Here is a 15,449-nt window from a genome sequence, read left to right as displayed (position 1 = left end):
ACTTTTTTTTTTTTTAATTTGACACCATGCTTTTTCTCCGTTATCTTTGCAAGTTAAAATCTTCTTCAAACACTACTAAAATTCATCTAAAATTCTTTTCATTAGTCTGCTCTGATACCCCCAGCTAGGAGGACTTGTTCTTTCTTTGCATTTCTAAGGAAGTTTATAACTTACCTTTTATAGACTGGTTCATGTCCATATTCTATTAGGTCAAAATAATCAAATATGGCAGTGACTATTTAATGGATGAAAAGTGGACAAGTGAGTTGAGTGACATTGTGATGACATCGTGTTATCAACTGCTGGGAGGACCCAAAGGAACCAGGAATAAAAGTCAGCAATGAGCATTCCCCAAAATGGTGTGCAATAAAGAATATAAATATTAACTGAATGTGGTAGCACGTACCTGTGACCTCAGCACTCGGGAAGCTGAAGGAGGAGGACTGTGAGTTCAAGGTCAGCCTGGGCTACATTGTGAGGTTCAGGCTAGCCTTGGCTACATAGGAAAGTTAATCTTAACAAAGCAAGACAAAAACAACAGAAAAGAACATAAATGATCATGTTTATTTTTTCAACCTGTGGCTTCCAAGGTTGCATCTGGCCTAGGTCATTGTGGCCAAGGAAAGAAGACAAGAGTGAAATTAGGGTGGAGATCTTTCCTTGTGAGTTAGAGAAGTTTGCTGTGTGTCCCGCTGGCTGCTAGGCTGGGAGACACCATCCAGCTGGGATTCAGAGCACAGGGGTCAACGGGTTTGGGAGAGGAACGGCAGTGGCTGCCACAGACCTGGGTATGGCTATTAAGGCTTGCAGATCAGGTGGCCTTTCCCCTACACTGTGATTTATATTTGAAGCATCGCTATTTCCTCTCTTTCTTCTTTTCTTCCTTTCACCTTTCTTTCTTTCCTCCTTGGAGATCAAGCCCAGGGCTTCATGCACACTAGGCAAGTCCTGTACCACAGAGCTATACCTGTAGCCCCACTGCTTATGCTACCGGAATGCAGTGTGGGACCGTGAAGAGCACTTCGGGCAGGAGCCCACCTGCCTCAGCTTTGCCAAAGAGCTGAGAAAGTCTCCAGCACTCCAGTCTGTCACTTGCACTTTTGTGAAATGAAGATACTGGGTTCCAGAAACCTCTAGCGAATTCATGTTTATGAGTTATTCAACAGGCACCTCGAATAGCCAGCATATAGAGTAGTGTGAGATGCTGTATTTTGTCACTCCAACAAAGTACCTGGAATGAGCAACCTATAAGGAGGAAGGTTTTGGCCTACAGAATCGCAGAGCAACATGGGAGAAACCCTTACTCAATGAGACCTCTTCACCCTCTTATGGAGGCTGGGAAATAGGGAAAGGAAAGGAATGGCCTGGTCCTAACACCTCCAAGCCCAACCCAATGACATAACTTCCTTCTGCTAAGCCCCACCTCCTGAAGGTTCCACCATCTTCCCTGTAGTTAAAGGCTGGTAACCAGGTCTCTAACAAATGGGCCTAGGATTTGCATCTTCTGTTGTTGAATGATATTTCTACTTAGATAATGCACTCAGTCAATATTATCCAGCTGACTCTAAGGAGTCCAGGAAAACAGACTAAAACTGAGATTATTGATAAGAAGCACTTATGCACGGGCATTAAAGAGACAGAATTGTTACTTATTTTGTGGATTAGCCAGCTCCTTTTACTATTAGCTAAATTTAGTGTTTGGAATCCATATAGCTTGACCCATGCTTGTGGTGTAGGTATTTCTGTGACTTTCTTAACGTGTCAAACAGAACATTTTTTAAAGATTTTTCTCTTTATTGCTCCATTTATTTATGTGTGCTTAGGTGGGGTGTGTGAGTGAGGGCACACACGTCACGATGTGTATGTGGGTGTCAGAAGACAACTTGTGGAAGTCAGTTCTCCTTCTACCATGTAGACCCCAGAGAGTGGACTCAAGTTGTCCAGCATGGCAGCCAGTACCATTCACCCTCTCAGCCATCCTGGCAGTTCCTTAACATTTAGTGTTAGCCCCACATTTCCTAGCCCAGAGCTAAACACACAGCAGGTCACTTCACATTCATGAGATCAAATGATTTATCTTTATACATCTTCACCTTTTTGCCCTATGACTTTAGCTTCTGAGATGAAATTCCTTGGGCCAGCGTCCTTTATCCTAGTTCACTTCTGTCCACACATGCAAACCCCGGGGGAATGCTGGTGGAGGACTTGATCCTTGCCCAGCACCGATCTCAAGGGACATCTCCCTGTACTGCTGGGCCACTCACAGCCCACCTTAAAGCCCTGAGCATTGCTCATTGCCTGCGGGAACATTTAAAGGCCCGGTCCACTTGTGTGGCAGCTGACCTGGGAGGAGGCAGCAGCTCTCTCATGGTCCATGCCACGCCATCCGTCATGCCATTCCTAAACTCCCACCGCTGCGCTCTGGGTGAGCATGTGCTGGGGCTGCTTCAGGCATGCAGGAAAAACCTGCAAAATGTTATGATTTGTTGCTATGCTCACACTGTCAACTTAACTCCAGCTGACAAACAGTTTTTAAATAGAACATGTTGGTTCATTATAGTATTTCCCATCTGTGTTTTTCTTTCTCTCTCTCTCTCTTTTTCTCACACTTAACACCAAACATTTGGAGAATGCCACCACAAAGGCTTAGTTACCACTTCTAGCCACTTACATTAATGATTAGCTAAAAAATTATATGTTAGAAATGAGCAAAACAATAAACAGTAATTTTTTTTTTGAAGAACCCCCTTCTCCTGCTCAAGCAGGCTATCGCCAGCAGGTGACTTGGTTGGTGTCATTGTACGACTGTCCCTCCTGCTTTCTCTGGTACAGGTGCTGAGGCTTGCCCCACCCACCCCGCCCTCACACTCGGGGCCAAATTCTTGTGAAGTTCAATCCTGCACAAGTTCCAGGCTGGGGCCAACTGTCCCCAGTGCAGTGGTGTCTAGAATTCCGACCACAGTAGAACTTCAGTTATGACATTTGTCACTCTGCTGAAAGGGCTAGCTGACACCCTGTCCCTCTACCCTGCCATGCACTCAACACAGGCTCAGAGTGCCCATTAGGAACTTTTAATGCTCAGGCCACATTAAGGGTCTTAATTTTATTTTAAATCATGTCTTAGGTTGGTGTGCACTTTTGATGGAAATACCAAGTGACAATACAGGCCTTCACAGCTGTTTTTCTGATGGTTCAATTTTGGTAGCCTTTGTGACACCACAGATTTTCAAATTCTAAAGAAGTTTGATTTAAAAAAAAAAATGGCCTTGTTAATGCTTGATTTTTTTTTTCCATTCCGGCACTGTGGGTCTCCCCAGCTGTTTTTGAGTTGTTTAGGCTTTAGCTGCAAATGTTTGGACATCAGCTCAGAACATCGTGTCAGAGGAACATTCTGCAAGTGTTATCTCCTTGTTCACAGGAATCCGAAGTGGACCTAGTAAAGAATTGTTTAGCGATGGAAACTGAAATAGCAATAAAGAGAAGGATGGCCAAATTATGTAAAATCAGAGTGCATGAATAATTCAGCACTCGCTTGAGTGTGATTTTTATTTTTAATGTTAAATAATACTAGCATTTCCATGAACTAATAACACAGAAACTCACCAACTGGTAAGCTTTTTGTTGGGGGGCTGGAGTGATAATGAAAAGGGAAGGTAGGAAGCTGGGGCCAAGAAGTCATCTTTTTAAATGGTGTGCGTTCACTGAGCCCTTGACCTGATTACCTGTGTTCTAATTCTTCATTTTGTGAAGCAGAGACAAATCCATCCATATGTGTCTTTCCTGCCTGAACACTGCGATCACTACAATGCCTCCCGAACTCTCTTCTGAACCACAGAATTTGAATCTACTGCTCTGTGCATACTTAAGTCTTCAAGAGAGTGGATGTTTGCTCCTGTGTCTAATGAAATCAATTAGCAATATTTTTCAGGGTCTCATGTAGCCCAGGATGGCCTTAAACTCAATGTATACTAAAGGATGGACCTGAATTCTTGCCTCTGCCTCCCAGTGCTAGGATTACAAGTGTGTACCACCATGCCTGAGATTTGTATGTGTTAGGCAAAAACTGAGGCCAACTTACCTCCACCTCCAACCCATAATTTTTTATGATAATGTGTGATGTGTTACCCAAGTGTGTGGTTACTATGGAAAAGGTCTTGGCAAGGAACTTACTTTAATCCCAAACCAGACTTACTGTTAGATAAAAACAAAAAACTTTTGACCAAATTAACTCTAGTATCATGGAACAATTCATGATGATTTACAAGATGAAGGAAAGTGGATGGAAGCCATGAAGTCATTATAAAAAACTAAACATTGAAAAAAGACCAATGTAAGATGTGTGCTATGGGAGCAGGGCTCTTGGGGAGTAAGAGGAAATGACAGAAACTGTATACTCATACAGAGAGTGAACAAAGCCAGATTTTATTGTTTTTGTTTGTTTGTTTTCGTGCTAAGGCTTAAACCTCAGTGCTCCACCAAGGGGCTATACACGCCTCTGACTCCACCAGTGCACCTTTGATGATCTTGTTTAATAGAATAAGATTGTAATTAGCCCAGGAAAATCTCTGTTAAGCAAAAGATGAAGAAGCAAAGGCGAGAGGCACTGTGTAAAACAAGCCCAGTTCCCCGAAATCACAGTGGACTCACTCATAGGAGTTATGATAGAATACAAGTTAATATGATATTTGGAACCTCAACTATCTTTTCTCTTTTCTTTTTCTTTTTAACCCTAATGTGTTGAGACAAATGTAAGACATTGCACAGTCCAGTGATGGGGAATGTTGGAGAGTGAATATAAACCAGGCAAGTAACCGTCTCACCAGGGGACGCTTTGGCAAGTGTCCTGTGCATGCACTGCGTTGGAGGACCCCTTCCACGGCAGTTCAATCACTACCAGTCACCGTGGATGAGACCCTAGTGAAGAACTCTGAGGACTGAGGGTCAGACTTCTGTTAGGAATGTGTGACCAGTAGAGACAGGGGCCATTATCTGAGCCTGTGGAACTGTGAGCAAAAAAGTGACTCAGCTTTGGGTGGAGATGTATTTCTAAGCACATAGTGGAAACAAAAAGGCAGGAGCAGGTGATAGGAGTTCCTGTGTGGTAGAGATAATTCAAGCTTTTCATGTTAATTCAAGGTCAGTGATGAACACTGGGCAATTTCTAAGGGAGCTTGATGTTGAGAAGCACATTTGGTGGATGCTGGGTTCGTTGATGTCAGTCATCATGCAGCTTATAAAACAATGTAGCTTCCACAGACATCCTGCTGGACCTTGGCTGTTAGAATCGGCCTCCTACCAAATGCACTGTTCTTATGGAATGGGAGGCTCTTAAGAGCTAACTGACACATGTGATCCCTCAGTGTAAGAAAATGTCTTCAGTCTCAGGAGAAGTTATATCAGAATCACCTGCAAAGTATTCCCAAAGGAGCATCATGCCCAGTCATGCCCCCAGAAGATTCTAACGTGCCTGTAACTATGCTTGGGGATGGGAGTAAGGTTGAAGCAAATCCACACCTTTCTCTTGCTCATCTGCCTAAAAGTGTACATGTTATTTATAATGAACAAGAGGTTTTTATTTTTGGTTAGTGTGTACGTGTGTGACTTTATGTGTGTATGTGTAGAGGTGTATGTGTGTGTGACTGTATGTGTGGATGTGTACACATAGGCCTGTGGGTGTCTGCAGAGGCCAGAAGAGGGTATGGGATCCATTGAAGCTGGAGATACAGGTGAATATGAGGTGCCAGATGTGGGTGCTGGGAGCTGAACTCCAGTTCTTCCACAAGAACAGAAAGCTTTCTTAACCAGTCTATCTTCTCTTGACTCCCAAGAGAATTTTCCTTTTTTTTTTTTTTTTTACCATTTTATTATTATTATTAAGAATTTTTCTATTCATTTTACATACCAACCACAGATTCCCCTGTCCTCCCTCCTCCCACTCCCCAGCCTTCCCCCTCAACTCACCCCTGATTCCCACCTCCTCCAAGGCAAGGTCTCCCATGGGGAGTCAGCAGAGCCTGGTGCATTCAGTCGGGACAGGTCCAAGCCCCTCCTCCCTACACCAAGGCTGCGCAAAGTGTCTCATCATAGGCACTGGGCTCCAAAAAGGCTGGCTCATGCACTAGGGATGGGGTCCAATCCCACTGCCTGGGGGCCCCCTAAACAGTTTAAGCTAAACAACTGTCTCACCTATCCAGAGGGCCTAGTCCAGTCCCATGGGGGCTCCATAGATATTGGTCCACAGTACATGCGTTTCCAATAGTTTGGGTAGTTGTCTCTGTACTTTTCCCCCTCATGGTCTCGATGTCCCTTGCTCATAGAATCTCTCCTTTCTCTCATCAGTTGGAGTCCTGGAGCTCTGCCTGGCACCTGGCTGTGGATCTCTGCATCTGCTTCCATCAGTCACTGGATGAGGGCTCTATGATGGCAGCTAGGGTATTTAGCCATCCAATCACCAGAGTAGGCCAGTTCAGGCACCCTCTCAACTATTGCTAGTAGTCCGAGGTGGGGTCATTCTTGTGGATTCCTGGGAACCTCCCTAGCTCTCTGACTCTTCCTATTCCCATGGTGTCTTTATTTATCATGGTATCTCTTTCTTTGCTCTCCCACTCTGTCCCTGTTCCAGCTCGAACCTCCTGTTCCCCTATGTTCTCATGCCCCATCCCTTTCCCCCCTCATCCCCCAGTTTGCTCATGTAGATCTACCTCATCTATTTCTTCTCTGGGCAATCCATGTGTCCTTCCTAGGGTCCTCCTTACCTGCTAGCTTTCCTGGAGCTGTGGGTTGCAGTCTGGTTATCCTTTGCTTTACATCTAGTATCCACTTATGAGTGAGTACATATCATGTTTGTCCTTCTGAGTCTGGGTTACCTCACTTAGGATGACATTTTCTAGTCCCATCCATTTGCCTGCAAATTTCATGTCATTGTTTTTCTCTGGTGAGTAGTACTCCATTGTGTATATGTACCACATTTTCTTTATCCATTCTTCAGTTGAGGAACATCTAGGTTATTTCCAGGTTCTGGCTATTATGAATAATGCTGCTATGAACATAGTTGAGCATGTGTCCTTGTGGTATGATTGAGCAGAGAATTTTCTTAATGAGGAGAAAATAGAAGGAAAAATTATTTCCTCCAAATTCACACTAGATGGAAAAATGGAATACCCATTAAGCTTCTTAAACATTTCAACTACACATTTCCTATTATTTTCTTTGGCATGCTTGCTTTACTTATGTGGAGGGAGAAGGTGATTGCTACAAATGGTTTTTGCTAGCATCCCGGAGTTTGATAAAAGGAGCAGCATAGAGATCTCAAACGTGCATCGGGCTTTCATTAAGGGTGATCGTTAGCCCCATTCTGAACTATTGACGAAATGTTATAACATTCTTGAAAGCAGGGCTTGTATTCTTTTAAATAAAGAACTAGATAATCAGAGGCTCATTCTAATGAAAATGACCTAATTCTGCTGCTAAGTGCTAACTTAGAAAAAAAAAAAGGAGCTAAAAGATTGTTTGCAAAAATGCATATTGATTCACATAAATCAATGTTAGAGCATGATTGAGGTGTGAATTCCCCTGGAGTTTCCTAAATGCCCTCTATCTTCCTTGTGCAATAGGAGAAACTGTTTGCCTGCATTTTGATAACCAACATGGAAATTAGATATTAATATATACGGGGAAAGACAGAGACGGAGAGAAAATACTTAACGGCCCAGGAAGGCAGGAATTGTACCATTACTCACAAGTGGCAGTGCCATGAGTGCCTTACTCTGTCATCCCATAACAAGTGCAGATCTGTCCCTGGGCTGGATACCAGAGGTGTTTAAAGGACAATTCCACCAGCCATATTATATTTAAGAGCCTGTGGGTTTTGTTTAAAACCAAGGCCTTTGTAATGGGTTCCTGGTTGCTCCCACACAAATATTGCAAATCATAGTAGATGTGAAACCATACCTTTCTTTTGTTTAAAGCTTAAGAAATAGTGAATCATAATTAATTTGCAAAGAGAGACTTATCTTTTCAAAAACTCATTAGGGCTGATTTTTTTTTTTAAACTCTGCTTTGTCAGCCAAGGTGTCGGCAAGGCCAGGTGACCTCCAGTAAGACTTGATGACCTTCAGAGTTTTCAGAGGCATGTCACCTTGCATTCGCCAACATTTGCCCATGGTGTGTGTCTACACTGTGCAGGACACAGATATGAACCTGGACAGTCTGTCTCCTACCCTGCACATTAACAGTTCCTAAGAATCATCTAGAAATCAGCTAAAGAGTCAGGTGTTCCATTCCTCTGTGATTTTTGTCTTACTGGCTCGCATGCTTGGTTCTCCTAGGTTGCCACAGAAGGAGGCAGAAGCGAAGAGGGGCATATTTGTGCATGGAAAGGTGGTCTCTTTTGCACTGGGGCTCCAGGGGGGTATGTATGTTGACTGACTTGTTTCTATTTACTTGAATTAGCCCACTAAGATTTAAGCTCTTTTGAACCCCGACAGTGTGTTTGAGTTAACAAGAGGAGTGCAAAATCCCTCAAATAAAAATATCAACTGACCTGTTGATGGACCCATTCAGCGTGTATTCTTGTGGTAAGAGCTCTTACTGGGCACTGAATAAATAAGAAGGCTATTTTGAAAGCTTGCAAATAAAGCATTTATTATCTGCTTTTTAAGAACAAACTGATGTTCTTGGGGAGAAAAAAGTTAAGTATGTTTGCCAATTTCTTTATTCTTACTCTCCAACAAGGACTGGGACAGAGGGCAAGAGATTATTATTCTTGATCCCCTTCTCCCGAGATGTCTCCCTAATGTTGAGCAAGTAGTGTATCGTAGAACTTATTAAATATTTTCTGAGTGAAATAATGGCTACAGTATAGAAATTAAAATAGTAGCATGTTATTGTCTATGAATCCATTGCCCACAGTGTGGGTGTATCTGTTACTTGCTTGGGTAGGACACTGACATCACTTACTGAGATTAACTTGGGGTTAAAGCATAAATGCTTGGTGTACTGTGTTAGATGGAATTGTAAAATCATTTTCTTTAAAATTTACTTGTTGGTTAAATTTAGTTCTGAGATAAGACGTATGGGACCCAAATTGATAAAGTGTTGATCTTAAAGAAAGCCTAAATGCTTAGTCACAAACAAGTAAAGTGGGGGTGCTTTGTGTCTGAAAACATTCTAATCTCATGTGCTACAGACAACCCAGGAAGGACTTGGGGTGCATGAGAAAGTTCCTGCATCTAGGGACTTACCTTCATACTCTCTCATCACTGGTGATGCTCTCTTTCCTCTGGATGCTGTTTTCTCTTCTGCAGAATTCGATTTCCACTATGTGGTTTGTTCTAATATGGAGAAAATAGAGATTGGCGTAGAACAGTGGTGTTAAGAGTAGAACAATGGAGTTAACGGCACATGTGTCCCATGTCTTCTCCACTGTAATTTTCTCTGATGTAAAATGAAGACAGAGATGATGATCACAGATGCACAGTTCCTGTGACCACTAAAAAGTTGATGTGTGACTAGCACCCATCTTAGTTCTTAGAAATTTAACCATGACTAACTCTTAGCCTGTCTCCAAATACTTAGGGTTCTATGAGAAATCCTTCCCAGTTACTGATCACTGAACTTCACCCACCTGGACATCCCCGGGATCCATCCCAAGCATTTCTTTCAGGAGAAGGGTTGCAGGCTACTCCTCAAAAAGCTTACACACAGAAGCATTTTCTATTTTGGAGATGTCAGCCCTGTGATGGGGCTTCTGTTGTTTTTAAATTACATTTCTTAAGCTTGGAATCCACAATGTGAGTGATGGGCTCTAGTGATACTGAGATAAAAATTAAAACTGTCAACTTGTATTAAGATTTAAACACTGGCTAGGGCATATGAGCCACAGTCTCTTTACGTGGGCTCTCCTGCTGCACCCTTTTTTTGTCTATAGATCTGAGCCACAGAAGCATGCCCATCTCTCTTCTTTTTCCCTTCTAACTCTTCCTAACAGGTCTCTTAACTAGTTCATGTAGAAGACGGAGCAGGAGAAACGGTCAAAGGTGCTGCCTCAGTCCTGGCTGGGGGAGATGCAGTGGGAGTTGGTGACCTTCCGTGAGCCCTCTCCTGTGATCGTTCACACAGGCAGAGTGGTGCACTGGCATCTCCAGTATGCAGAAGCAGAGTCTCAGGGAGAAGAGTCACTTGTTCAAGGTCACTCCCCCAATGCTGAGTCTGAATCTGAGCCTTCTAGTCCATCCTTCTCACATCTACCTATACGGCTATTGGCTCCATTTTTGTGATCTCTAGGATAATTATAATTTGCTCAACATTTGAGACTAAATAGCCAAGAATAAGTCTTAAACTTTAATATGTGTGTGTGTGTATCCCATTAAAAATATAAACCTATAAATAATACAACTTTTGCAAGACAGTGAAAGCTTTTCATTTCTATTTTTTCACTGTTTTTGAGAATTTCAAGTATGAACTCTATACTTACATTATTTCTACTCCTCCCTCTTCCCCTCTAAATCCTCCCATTTTCCTCAGTCTCTCATTATTTCCTCTTCCTGTATTTACACACACACACACACACACACACACACACAGAGAGAGAGAGAGAGAGAGAGAGAGAGAGAGAGAGAGAGAGAGAGAGCGCAAACCTGTTGAGTCAACCATGTATATATGTTTAGGGTTTATTTTGTGGGATTAGATAACCTATCAGGGGCTCATTGCTGGAGAAAACTGAATCTCCCCCTCAGCAGTCATTAATTAACTATAGCTCTTCACCTAGGTCTGGGCCTTGTGAATTTTTTCCTCCGTCAACTTTGGCATGTCTACTGGTACAGTTGTTGTTCAGGTCTTCTTTGGACAGCCATATTATTGAGATTTCATGGATTAGCTTCTCTGTCATTCCTAGGAGATGGTATCTAACAGCAGGTGCCCCAGGCTTCTGGCTCCTATAATCTTTTACAATCTTTCTGCCTCCCTTCAGGGATGTTCTCCAAGCCTTAGGTATAGGGATTGTGTTGTAGATATATCAGTTAAGGCTGGACACCAGTCTATAGTTGAACTCTTCTAATGGAGTGACCCCCTTCCCAAGGAGCATCCTCTCTCAGAGCACTCATGACCAATCTTTATAAAGGCATCGGGGACGCCAGCTCTTCTGTCTAGTAGAGACAACTTCCAGGGTTTGTTTGTGCTTTGGAGCTCTCACTGGAATCTACTGCACTACCCGTGAATGTCCTCACCTGCCACCTGCCCATGTCCCCTTTTTTCACCACTCATATTTTAGGGACACTGTAGAGGAGCCCCCTGCACACAAATATCAAAAGCTGTTCCCGAGAAGCTAAGTTATGACAACCTTCAATAATCGCTGTTTGATGAATTTTTTAAAGTTCCACAGATCTGAGACCAGCTACCCCACGTGGCTCTCAAATATCTCCTTATTATTGCTCTTCTGATGACTAATTTGCAGAGACAAGTACCATGAAGGTAAAGGCAGCCAACGTTTAAGTTTCTGGCTTCAGGCACTGCTAGGTTTCACTACTGATACCTGCTTTGGTCATAGGCATATATCAACATCAGCCTGAGAGACTGAATGGGATAGATGTCTATATGCCATTCAGTAATAATAGCACACAAATTGAACACTGTGGTTGCTTTTCAGGAAAACAGTCCTGAGTCATCAAAACAGTAGATGCAATGCTGTAGGTGGAGTGGGGAACAAAACATAAATGACTCGCCTCATGTCTATAGTGTTGTTTCAAGGGAGGGGGCTGGGAGATAAATAACACAAGAATCCCATTTTAAAGACTTTGACACCATTATGTCCTTGAGTCTCACATCAGAACATTATTATTCAGAAATGGGATCAAACTCCAGGATTGGGCTGACTCCAGGCTGTGTTTCTTTATATACATGGTTATTACGAGTCGTTTGCAATGCAAAGAAAGTCCTTCTTGGCAAGATAAATGCTATAAGTACTAAGATGACTTTCTGGACTCTGCCTATGATATCTTGCATGTTTGTGGAGGACCTTCCTGAGACCCTGTAAAGACAGTCTTCATGTTGAACTGCCTCATGATGGATTGCCAAGCTGCCATTGGGTAATGGGATAAGTTGCTAGGCAGAATTTGAGCTTTACCTTAGTCTGCCATCACTCATGGACTTAAATCCTGGATCCCCACTGTTGGAGGAGATGATCTGTGGTGCTGGATATTCTATTGCCCCATAATATACAATGCACTTTATTTATGTTAGTCATCCTTTATACAGAACTGTCACAGAATACGTCACCACTGATTACAGCCTGAATAGGAAGCTCCCTGGGTGAGTTATGTTCCTTCCCATTGATCATGCCAGTAGTACCTGGCCAGAAAGAAAGAAGGATAAATTCAAAGCGATGATAGATAAACTTCAAAAGGTGAGAAGATGACTGGATGTGGAGGCAAGCCTCCAGTAAAAACAGCCTGGCGGTGCCCTTTTCATCTTCTGACTTCTTAAGCCCTCATTTATCTTCTTAGAGCGTGCTCTTCCCAACTGATGTGAACGCTTGTGATCCCCTGCTCCTCATCAGACCCAGCTCCCGGTGATATCTCCTGCCTTTCAATCACTCTCAGGAGCATCAGCACCTTCTCTATTAGCTGCAGCAGGAGAATTCTTCTGATTCTTTTCATGGCATCATGCCATATTCTTTGGAGGTCCTGGACTTCTCCTTTACCTCCCCAAGGCTGAGGGATTCCCTACCACCAACACAGCAAGGTCTTTCTTCGCCAGCCTGTTGGATATGCAAATAGACCACAACTCTTAGAAGCTACCATTCAATGCTTACTTATTCCATAATAAAGCATGGTGGGACCTGTGCTAGAGTACACAGGATGGATATGAGTGAGATGCCGCCATCCAAACCTTTAAGAGTCGGGAGGCCAGGGAGGGAGTGCAGACATCAGAACAGGCAGCCGTGTCCATGTGGTTAAGTGCCGGCGCAGGGTCAGCCGGAGACTCTTGGAGATCTTTGCTTTGTAGCTAACTCAGCCCTGGAGGTAAGGAGACCTAAGATAAGTTGGGGCACGTTCATTCCTGTTGGGCTCCGGACAGAAGTAGCCAGCACAGCAGGAAGGAGTGGAAGAGTGACAAGCTCAGCAGGCAGCTGCTGCGTCTGTTCCTCGGAAGAGTGATGGGGACAGCAGTGAGAAAGAGGTCTGAATGTGGGCTGAGACCAGGACAAAGGGCACCTGTGGGGACACGTTAAGTAGTTCACCCCTCATCTAATGGGGACAGCAACGTATTATAAAGATTTGCATAGAGGAGCAACAATAGCTCCCTGTTGAAAAATGATCCGACTGACTCTGTCAGACGCAATCAAGGTGCGAACAGAAGCAGCAAGATCGAATCTTCTGTTTTGGTGTTAGTGAGGAGCAGCCAGCAACCTTGGTGTAGAAGGTAGCAGTGAGGGAAGAAATAGGTGATACATGCATAAAAGTGCTTATTAAAATATGCCATTTCCAAGCTAGGGAATGGCACAGTGGATAAAGCATGTATTCCTCAAGCATGGGACCAAGTCTGAAACCTCCAAACGCACATGGAAGGCAAAAGGGCCATCCGTAAGCACAGCTCTTAGCAGACAGACACAGGGCTTTCCTAGTGCGAGCTGGCTAGCTAGCCTAACCAAATTGGAGAACACTTGGAGACGCCTGACATCAACCTCTGACCTCCGTATGCGTGTCCACATGTGCCCGTGTACCTGCATAGGTGTGCCCATACAGAACTCATATTCACACATTCAGGCACATCACACACACACACACACACACACACACACACACACACACACACACACACGTACACTAAAAAAACCAAATTATACTATTCTTCTAGAGACTTCATGGCATCACTTTGAGCAGTTGAGCCTAGTCATGCATCTCAGAAGCATGAGGAAGAAGAAAGACGTTCGTGGGAAGGGGTTGATAACAGTGACATTGAAGGTTTATTGGACAGGTAAAACATGTTGCCCATGTAGACATAGTGTTCACTATACAAGAGGTTATGGAGATTAGGAAAGGGAGGGGTCTATGCACCCACGTGATGTGTGGAGACCTGGTGGTCTTAGATCCAGGGCACCATGCTATCCAGTCACTAGAAAAACTGAAGGCAACAGTTAAAGTCTAAGGCAGCATTATTTCTATTTTCCTCTTTTTTTTTTAACACTACAAGGGACAAGTGCAGCAGCAAGGAGAAGCTAACACATAGTTCACTTTCTCCTTGCCTGAATTAACTGTGTCCATGTTCCCCTCTAGACCCAGTCCAGATAGTCAGAGAAAGGCCTTTTAACACTGTATTACAGTCTTGTCACTAAAATAGTCTATGCATACTCCTGTGTGTGACTTCAGAGGCTTTGTTTGGAAACAATGGCTTTAGCCCTGACAGTGTCTTTAGGGAGGCATTCTAGTCTCTGTGTGCAGAAGGGAGAAAGACAGCTTTGAGGTTGAGCCATGGACATTCATTCATAAAGGAGGAGAGTGAGAGGATGGCGGCACCACATGATAGATGCTGCAGGGAAACTTCCCATGGCCTTTGCAATTCATCACTTCCAGCCACAGCATGTATGAAACCTTGGGTAACTTCACATGCATGACGTAAGCAGCCCTCGAATATGAGCTAAACTCTGGCCCGGGCTATCGGCTTCTGACACAAGGTAAATCATCACATTCAGAGGGGCTGGAAGGCTTTCTCAGGTTACCCTGCAGACAGTCCACCTCCCAGAGGGACAAGCAGGGAGAGCCATGGAGCACCTGTGTGGTTGCCTGGGACACAAAACTCCCACCAAGCTTTCTAAAAAAAAAAAAAAAAAAAAAAAAAAAAAAAAAAATGCGCGCCATCTAGCTCAGTCCTAATGTCAGAAAGGTTATGTTTTGGTTCAAATCTTGGTTATCCCACTCTGAAGCAAGGCAACTCTTACAGGATAAATGCATTCATCTTTAAATTGTGCCTCAATATGCTTTTGACAGAGTTGACAATACTTGATGTTTCTTGAACTGGTTCATAGCTTTTCTAGAGGAAGTTTCAAGCCAAAACCAAGTTATATCTATGTACAAAATGCACGAATCACATTGTGAATTTATCTGCTTTGAAAACCCATCCAATTTTTAAATTCCTATGTCTTGAAACAAAAACAGTGAACAGTGTCATTTTACTATATTACAGAAAAAAATATATATCTTAAGGGAATTTTTCTTTTATGGATTGGGGTTCCTTTACTGAGTTTTGTTTAGTGGTTTGATTTTGGTTGTTTTGTTTTGTTTGGTGTTTTTTGAGGCAGAGTCTCACTATGTAGCCTTGCCTGGACTGGAACTTACTTTGTAGACAAGGCTAGTATTGAACTCACAGAGATTCACCTTACCTCTGCCTCCCAAGTGCTGGGATTAAAAGCATGAGCCACTAGGCTCAGCCTTTATTGAACTTTTTATACTAGT

At 43.3% G+C, this 15,449-nt stretch overlaps 1 protein-coding gene across 5 annotated transcripts in view; it reads left to right on the top strand.

Moving 5' to 3' along the window:
• The window catches only part of Esrrg (estrogen related receptor gamma), a 629,832-nt gene that overhangs the window by 346,430 nt on the left and 267,953 nt on the right, over positions 1 to 15,449 (top strand). The window contains exon 1 of one of the 5 annotated variants that reach the window (XM_037211151.1): positions 7,209 to 8,410. The exons of the other annotated variants lie outside the window; for them this stretch is intronic. The gene's annotated coding sequence lies outside the window, so the exon portion shown is untranslated. Of the gene's footprint in view, positions 1 to 7,208; positions 8,411 to 15,449 lie in introns of those variants that run through there. 5 annotated transcript variants of the gene reach the window in all.

This window comes from Peromyscus leucopus, chromosome 15 (genome assembly GCF_004664715.2).
Source record: "Peromyscus leucopus breed LL Stock chromosome 15, UCI_PerLeu_2.1, whole genome shotgun sequence".
NCBI lineage: Eukaryota > Metazoa > Chordata > Mammalia > Rodentia > Cricetidae > Peromyscus > Peromyscus leucopus.
Note: the sequence above shows the minus strand (reverse complement) of the source record. Positions and strands in the feature narration are given on the sequence as shown.